We start from the raw sequence: 10,000 nt of genomic DNA on the forward strand, positions 1-10,000 counted from the left end.
ATATATATTATATATATATATATTACGTATGTAATCATGTACGCAAATAATTCGCATTTTCCAAATAGAATCGATTAGAGAAAATTGCAATGATGATCCCTAAAACATTTCAAAGATTGTCCATTTAAAAATCTTGGGCTCAACAGGTACACAATCATATCTACACAGAGATACACCCAACCTTGTAGACCTGACTTGATTTGAACACTTTCTTAGTGACTAGCTTGAATTATATGAAGGGGAAAACTAAGATAAATCCTAAAGAAAAAACAAACATATATACATATATATTCAGACATACATACATAGATTCATACATACATACATATATACATACATACATACATACATATGCTCATGCACATACATACACACATATACTTACACGCGTACATACATATACATACATACATTCACCTATATATATACATTATTACATATATACATACACATACATACACACATACCTATATATATACATATATACATGCACATACATACACACATACCTATATATATACATACATACACACATATACTTACACGCGTACATACATATACATACATACATTCACCTATATATATATACATTATTACATATATACATACACATACATACACACACATATACTTATACATATACACATACGCATGCATACATACATAGAAACACCTGCATTTTTACATACATATATACATGCACTTACATATATACATTCATATGTACATATATACATACACGTACATATATGCATTCATCCATAAAATAATATCTATGGATAAGTAACGCAGTGTATGTTGGACTTTTAACGAATAAACAAACACTTCACCACGTACTGAGTTCTCTTTCTCTCGCTGGCACATCCAGGCATATATATATGTGATATATATGGAATATATACTCTGCGATCTACGTCCTAATACTTTGTGAATGAAACGCCGATTCTAAGAAGCCTAACTAGAGTAATCTACATTATTTGATTTGATATTCATTTCTATCTATCAGACTTAGATTTTCATGTTGTTGGCGAGTTAAAGGAACTGGCGAAATATCACGGACACTTTAATTGGTTTCAAGCTGCTGTTATAGCTAGAGGAATATCTGATATGTTACTTACGATAAGTTCCAGATAATTGATTGATCGATTTTTATTGGTATATTTGATATATAAGTGTTTTTTTGTTGCTTTGTTTACTTCATCCATTTCTGGGGTTTTTTTTGTTTCATTGTTTTTTCTTTATATTTTTGCTGTTGCTACTATTATTATTGTTCATATTGTTGTTGTTGTTATTGTCGTTATTGCTTTTGTATTAGTCTTCCACGTTATTCTATTGTTGTCGACATTGGTGTTGTTATTGTTAATGTCCTGGTTCTGCGATCAATTGTCATTTAGTCTTTAAAAAATGGATACTTGTTATTAAGGACTTTGACATCTTGTCATGTTATTCTGCATAGCCCAAAAGCTGCAGGGATGTGGCAATTTAGTTAATTTCTAATAAACTAAATAAAACAAAAATATCTAGTGTGTATCTCTCTCTATGTGCAGACGAGAGAATAAATAACAGAACTAGACAGACAGATAAACAGACAGACAGACATACAGACAGACAGGCAGGCAGGCAGGCAGATTGATAGATAGATAGATAGATAGATAGATAGATAGATAGATAGATAGATAGATAGATAGATTTAAGAGACAGGGGATATAATACGTAAGGTAGGAAATTGAAAAGAAAACTACCGTTAGATGCAAATAAATATTGGAAATGTTGTCTCTTATATGTTCTTGTACTAGATACAACTTATTTCTAAGTTAGATATCGAGTTCCAAATGTCAAGTAGTGTCTTAACGGATAAAACTAATTGATTTGTCTGTATTACTACATATAAAAGGTTTCCAAGGGTTTCGCTAAGAAGTCAATTTATTTGTAATCTCCCTCTGATTATTTTTCGTCTTTATATTTGTTGATTTATGTATTTCATTCTTTGTTTATAAATAGGTAATACAATATAAAGGACTACCCGGGAACAAATATGAAAATGATATTGCAGATGTTGAGCTCATTCATATTTAAGTATACTGAAATTTTCCTAGAAGATTTGCAGCTAAACGAACAATAAAACAGGGATTTATGTCTCTAAAGCAAGGAAAATATCTGTACTGCTGTGAACGTCAGCTGACTGAGAGACATCAGTAATTAGCTAGTAATATTTAAGAAAGTGAAGATATATATCCAATTGCTTTAATATCTGTAACTATTACATTTATTTCGTCTGTCGCTACGTTCTGAGTTCAAATTCCGCCGCCGAGGTCGACTTTGTCTTTCATCCTTTCGAGGTCGATTAAATAAGTACCAGTTACGCATTGGCGTTGATATAGTCGACTTAATCCGTTTGTCTGTCCTTGTTTGTCCCCTCTGTGTGAAGCCCCTTTTGGGCAGTAAAGAAATAAGAAAAGTAGTTCATAAATTACTTCTGTAAGTCTAAATAAAATCGGGCACACATTTTAAAAGACAAGACATACCATGCTATTACTGTTTCAGTGGCGGAAATTTTCATCGTTACTAGAAATTATTCCTATGTCTATAAAAATTGCAAAAGCATTTCAATAGACACACACAATATTTATAACTTAAATATTTAATAACTGTGTCATTTCTAGATAATCTACTGGACGCAAAACCTTTCAGAAAAGGAAGTGAAAAGAATTAAAAAAAGAACAATCGATACCGTTTCTTAATGTATGAAAAGCAAGAAATTGATGTTATCATCTTACTACAATTTCTAGTGATGATTCCGCTCTTAGTTAAACCATCTGACGAATGACACAGTAAAACATCTACAACATGAAATGAGAAAGTATACAGACTTAGCATTGGGCATAAGTATTATAAAGTATAAATATTACAATATCACTTTGTTTTGAGAGTTTTCAACCGCTATGGCCATGTTATTTGTGTGCATATATATATATATACTAGCAATGCACCCTGGCGTTATGACCTGCAGTCACATTGTATTATTTGTTCCTTTCTTATGGGCAGAATCGACAGGTGCGAAGTATGAAACAAACAACTGTTCTTTATACACATGTTTTTCGTTCATTTCCTGATGAACAACGCTGCAGTTTCCGCCTACCAAATTCAGTCACAAGTCTGTGGTTGGCCTAGGATTATAGTAGAAAACTCTTGCCCAAGGTACCATGCAGATGGACTGAACGGGGAACCATGTGGTTCGTAAGCAAACTTCTCGACCACACACTCATTCTTGCACCTAATGTGTGTGTGTGTGTGTGTGTGTGTGTGTGTGTGTGTGTGTGTGTGTGTGTGTGTGTGTGTGTGTATGTGTGTGTGTGTGTGTTTACATTTGTTGTAAAATCGAGTACTGTGTCCAATTGTGTCTAAAAGCTAGCAGTTCATCAATCTCAGATCTATAAAATAAATGCCAGATTGAAATACGTACTGAGGTTAGTATGATCAATTACATATTTGAAGGTGATACCTTATCATGGCGACACTCGAAAGACTAAACCCAGTAAAATATTCTTTTCTTTTCTACTCTAGGCACAAGGCCCGAAATTTTGGCCGAGGGGTCGAGTCGATTAGATCGACCCCAGTACGCAGCTGGTACTTAATTTATCGACCCCGAAAGGATGAAAGCAAAGTCGACCTCGGAGTAATTTGAACTTAACACCTAGTAAAATATTGTTTAAAGACTTAATAGCTTTAAATTCAAGTTATGGATTACTAACCAAAGGATAATGAGTTCAAAACTTCGTCATGGACTTCCACTCTATACAATAACATTATATATATATATCTCAGTTTATTGACTTCCAAAAATTTACAATTGTAATTTGAAGTTAAATGGTTAGCAGTAACAAAGATGCCCAGATTTCTTTATATATTCTGAGAAAAAGTATTTTCTTCACCCCAACAAAACACACACACACACACACAGAGTTATCCCTTTAGTAACTTCAGCTACTACAAATAACAGCCAAATCTCTTTTAAAACACACCATTTCGTCAAAAGAAAGACAGAGTTATAGTGTTTCAGTAAGAAAAAAAACTATGCGATGCGTCTGCTACGTCAGAGGCAATTCTGGGCTAAACAAAAAACAGACAAACATACTTCAAATTAAACAATTATCTACTAAATAATACTAATAATGTTGACGTTATATCTTCGAAATTTCATTCCCTGGTTAAACTCCATGTATCTTAAGATCGTTCAGACAGAGTTGCCTCCCTTAGTAAAAAGACCTCAAAATTGTGCGACCTGACCTCGTTTTTGAGGTTATTTTTGTAATAAAAAAGACCTTATGTACAACAAACATCCTTTATTTCGTAGCCGTAAGATTACTGTATGTTTTGATACCTTATACGGCAAAATCAGCGCATCAGTTTTCGAATCTATAAGGACACAGACACATGCACATACACAAACTATAAGGGATTATATCCCTTTCCATTGGCTATCGACTTCCGGTTGTACCGCCATCTTGCGGGCTCCAAAGGTCTAGCAGGAATTTCCTAAAATGTAAACATGGCACGAAAATTTCCGTTCTGGGGATCGTTTGTAGAAAACATAAATCCGGAGAAGTACACTCTAAGATGTAGAGCAGTACTAATACCAATAATGTTGACGGTATATCTTCGAAGTTACGGGGACGTAAACACACCAGCATCGGTCGTCAAGCGATGCTGGGGGGACAAACAGACACACAAACATATACACACACATATACATACATATACGACGGGCTTCTTCCAGTTTCTGTCTACCAAATCCACTCACAAGCTTTAGTCGGCCCGAGGCTATAGTAGAAGACACTTGCCCAAGGTGCCCGGGACCATATGGTTGGTAAGCAAGCTGCTTACAACACAGCCACTCCTTTGGCTATATGTATGTATGTATGTATGTACGTATGTATGTATGTATGTATGTATTATATATGTATGTATGTATGTATGTATATAAGGTGTTGCGATTGCGAGATCGTGGTTTCAATTCTCAGACGACCCGGTGTTGTGTTGTGCTGTTGAGCAAAACATTTGATCTCACGTCGCTCTGCGATCACTTCACTACCTTGAGTGTTGTACACCATGCACCTTTGACGCAAAATCGATTTGATGTAAGGAATGAGGTGATGTACAGTACGTAGATTCGATCACTATAAACAAATAGTTTGTGCAGAGTGCAAACACTGAACACTCAGTCATCATCTTCGTCGAGAGATTCCATCATATATATAAGTGTGCGTGTGTGTGTGTGTGTGTGTGTGTGTGTGTGTGTGTGTGTGTGTGTGTGTGTGTGTGTGTGTGTGTGTGTGTGTGTGTGTGTGTGTGTGTGTGTGTACACATACCATAAATTACTGTTTTCAAAAAGAAAAGAATTCATTAGGGATCGTATTCCTAGATACATCGTAGAAAGACAATAATTGCCATGAGTGAAAAGGAACGTATATAACATAGAAGGGAGACATAGATAAACTATAACAAATGGATGTCACATCTTCAACTTTGTTGTACGATCAGAATTGACCCAGGAATTAAAAACAAAGATATCGAGGATTGCCAAATTGATAGCGGTAACTATAACTGTGAAAGAATGGTAAAGGAGAGATAGTTATCGTAGTTGGTTTAAAGCTGTTATTGGCACCCTGTTGACTCCATGACCAGGACATTTAACTTTCTCTCTGTGTGAGTAATAGATATAGTAAGAGCAAGGCCGTAAAATTAATGAGTAAGTTATTGGTTGGCAAACTTGACGTAGATTTCCCTTGCAGAAGATATATACTAGAGACCAAATTTCTAATGTAATGGCAACTGATGGTGAACATTGGATAGAAGAATCTTAACGATTCAGAACAAAATAAGTTATTTTTTAATTTACATTCTATTTTCAAATAATAATGAATGTTTTACTTCTTTGAACCGTTTCCGTATATGTTAACGTATACACATGTACACATACATAAATAGATATCTATACGCGTGTTTCTGCATATATATCGATATATATACGATATATGTGTGTGTGTGTGTGAGTGCGTGTGTGTATGCGTGTGAATATGTATGTGTGTGTATGTATGCATATGTATCTGTATATGTAATGAAAGTGTTTGTAGGTTGGGTGTGTAGACCTCCATTGTTGAATAGATAATGACGATTCTATCAAATCATACACAAGATCTTTATTTATATAATGCAGTTGTCTAAATTACAATTTCTTTTCAATATATTTCATGCTGAAGGTTTCATATTCAATTAATATAGCCTTCCTTACGAGAGAGGGAGAGAGAGAGAAAGAGTAACCGCTTACTTTGATTTACATTTTTCTTAACAATGGATGAGCATAATCCATATACAATTCTACAGTACTAACGTAACCAACAAAGACAAGCAGTCAAGCTTATATCTCTCAACAACTTATGTACATATATGTTCATCCTGCGTCCAAATATAAACATGATATTTCTATTGAACCAGCAAACAACTAGTGAACGTCAAATATATACAAATATTTTTTTTTTTCCTTTTACATTTTCCATTCAATTAACATCTCTATATGAGTACATCTTATTTTTTGTACTTCATCGATGCATTTAATGTTTTTACTTTTACTGTTGTTTTTAGCTGCATGCTAGTATTTATCGAGAAGACCAATAATCAAAAATAGTCTGAATCACATAGGCGCTGGCATAGCTGTGTAGGTAAGAACCTCGCTTTCCATCCTTATAGGTTCGGATTCAGCACACTGCGCAGCATCTTGGATAAGTGTCTTCTACTATAGCTCCGGGCCGGTCAATCCCTTGTGAGTGAATTTGGAAAATAGTAACTGATTGGAAGCTCGTTGTATGTACATACATGTGAGTGTGTACGTGTGTGTGTGCGTGCGTGTGTGCATGTGTCTCTGTGTTTTTACGTTATTGCAACTCATTCCTACCTCTTGACAACTGGTATTGACTTGTATACGTTCCTGTAACTTAGCTTTTCGGTAAAATAGATTAATAGAATAGGTATTAGACTTTTGACAAAAAAAAAAATACTGGGATCAATTCAAGGCGTCACACCAACATGGCAGCAAACCAATGAATAGAATAATTTTTTTAAATAGATAAAAAAAAACAACCTTGCCTTTCTTTGCCTTCTTGTGCAACTGTAATGACTACTTCTAGCTTTCTCTTGGCCTTGTTCCATCCCCACTCGGGCATTGTCTTTTCACGTCTCTTGTCCTATATTGCGTTTACCCGTAAGCCCTGGCAATAACCATTGTACTGAGATTGTGAACTTTCTGAGATTTCCTCTCTGTCTGTAGTTTTCCTTTAGCCGCCACTTTGCAGATATAGAATGAAAGGGTATGAGGCGTTTGAGCGCCACCGTTGCTGATTCAGATGTTTTAATATTTCTATCGTCTCATTATTTGCCCTCCTCTCTCTTTGTTTCTCCCCCTATCTTTCTTCTTTCTTCTCTCTCTCCTCCCCCTTTCTCTCTTTCCCTCTGTGTTTTTCTACGTCAGCATATAGTTATCTTTGTATGTGTGTGTAATGCCACTGTCTCACTCTGTTTGTGTTGGAATATTTCTGCTTGCTTGCGTGAGTGTGCTTGCCTCAAGTGCCAAACTTTTTTATCGCCAAAACAGCTTGAATGCACAATCAGCCGCGCCTAAACGTCAACATCCAAACAGCCGCACTTAATCACTTCATTTCGAGAAAGGAGATTCAAAACCTGCGTCAATCTCACCAGTCCTCGATGTGAGTGTGTATGATAATAAGTACAGATTCTTTCTCTAAACTAAATCATTTTATAATTAATGTACAGCAAATCTAAGTACAGTGTACGTACAGGAGTGTTATACACTCCTGCTGTCTGAATGTTGGTAATAGTTTCTTAATAGCACATCTTTCCAATCTATGAATGCCCTGTGACACAGGAAGATGTCAGATTTATGAACACAAAAGAAAGAAGTTTATAGCTGTTTAGTCCAAAATCACGCTTCATCCCGCAGATCTATGATCAAAGGCATTCTAGATGTGATTATCCCTCTTATTTTCTACAGGCGCCGTTATCTCAGATTAAGTTGCACAATATGCCTTTCCTTAAATGGCGTCATTCAGACTTAGATCAACAATTATTAAGAAGACGTTGACTAAAGATATTCCCACTATGACCATCCCGTCCTCGAATGGGTTTAAATCCTTAAACAATGGGAAAGAGGTGCATGAATGTGTGCTAAACGGGAAAAATCAAAAGATCTCTCTTTTTCTTACGAGTAATTTTCATTACTATTTCCACATTAAAGAAATATAAAGCTATAAGTGTTAATCTCTCGCACAATAAATTTTACAATCTCGTTATTAAAATGTACCGTAAAAGACTCCTTTGATGATGGCTATATCAGTGTATAATAACTGATACATCAATTGATGATGTCCACCGTTTAAGAGATAAGTCTTTTAATTAATGTTCCCATTTTACTTCAACTGAGGTCAGTTGAGTTTGTTAACATCTGTTTCATTTCCTTTTCATTTTATCCCTCACTTACACATCTCATATTCTCAACACTGTTTCCCTTCAACCCCCAACTACATACATTCAACACGCTCTACACTCACCCCACTTTTGCTGATCCGTTGCTCTACAGTCCATATTGCCAACTATCCGAACTACTACGTTCAGATGAACAACGCATGGTTACACAATTGAACAAATAAGTTATCGTTTTTAGGACAATGACTGTTTTCTCATCTTTTGATATGTTTCTAAAATATACAAAAGAATACATTATATTATAATATATTTTCAATAAAATAGCAACGATGATATTAGCAATGCATAGAAACACATTTGTTACTACTTAAAAATGCTAAAACTTCATGTCATTTAAATGTTAAAGGGATTTCTGTTTCACTGTGTGTGTTCACGTTCTGAATGGCTGTATGTGTGTGTGTGCATGCGTGCGCGCAAACACTTACATAATACCGTATTTCCATACATATAGCCTTCATAAAATCAAGTTATTACTGTAAGTACATTTTCCATTAACACATTATATAGAATTCAGTTCCGCGTTTTACTTTAACTTATTTCTTTAATATTTCCACCTACAATCTTAGAACTCGACATGTGGGTGGAAAACGTGACAAAAAAATGATAACGTTAGAAATAATCAATAATATTTTGAGAACCTTATCGATCTGTAATCTCTTTTACTTCAAATATCAAAATGCAAAAACAAAAATGATTTCCCTTGAATAGTTATCAAGTAAAAGGAAGGTGAAGCAAAACAGCGCCAGTCTTTGCTATCTTGATCTAAAAATATATCGTAGAATATAAGGCTTCGTTCCCTGTCGTTTATGTATAAAATACACTTCAAATTATATCAGATTATTATATCAGATTATTACATTCGATGTTTTATTTCATTTTTTTTTTTTTTTTTGTGGTGGGGTGTTTATGTTGTATTCCATCATGAAGATGTACTATGAAAATTTGTGATATTCATTTGTTTTTGAAATTAAAGTATTGCAACTAGTGAATCTAGTTAACATTTTATAAGTTGTTACGAGAGAAACCGATAAAGAGAACAAATCGAGAGGTTCAGTAATGACCTAGAAATAGAAATAATACAGAATGTTTCGTACCAAGAAGTCGTCAGGATATTAAATATATCACTGTACTAAATAACGGTACCATTGTGAATCTGAGGAGTGTTCTAATAGCTCGCAGTGTTTCATATTCATTGATCTGAGCCCGAATCATGTTAAAATGTCGATGATAAGTTCTTATTTAAATTATGTTTCTACCGTTTTGAAGACAAAACGTAAAAGAATTTCACCTGCTAAGCTCATAGCTGCACCGAAGGCATTTAAGTCTACATGGAAGTAGACGTTGTTTTTTGCGTTCGTCATTGTTGTGATTTTTCTTTAGCCCTAGGTTGTCCTTGATCTTGCTGATCTGTGACTAAAGGCATTCTATTCAAATGCATCATGCT

At 34.7% G+C, this 10,000-nt stretch overlaps 1 protein-coding gene across 9 annotated transcripts in view; it reads left to right on the plus strand.

The window, feature by feature from the left end:
* Positions 1 to 10,000, plus strand: part of LOC106869336 (5-hydroxytryptamine receptor 4) — a 337,418-nt gene that overhangs the window by 309,918 nt on the left and 17,500 nt on the right. For 2 of the 9 annotated variants that reach the window (XR_008263485.1, XR_008263489.1), the window contains one exon: positions 3,565 to 4,843. The exons of 6 other annotated variants lie outside the window; for them this stretch is intronic. The gene's annotated coding sequence lies outside the window, so the exon portion shown is untranslated. Of the gene's footprint in view, positions 1 to 3,564; positions 4,846 to 10,000 lie in introns of those variants that run through there. One more of the 9 variants, XR_008263488.1, reaches the window with a different exon arrangement.

The sequence above is a fragment of the Octopus bimaculoides genome, chromosome 2 (assembly GCF_001194135.2).
Source record: "Octopus bimaculoides isolate UCB-OBI-ISO-001 chromosome 2, ASM119413v2, whole genome shotgun sequence".
Lineage (NCBI taxonomy): Eukaryota > Metazoa > Mollusca > Cephalopoda > Octopoda > Octopodidae > Octopus > Octopus bimaculoides.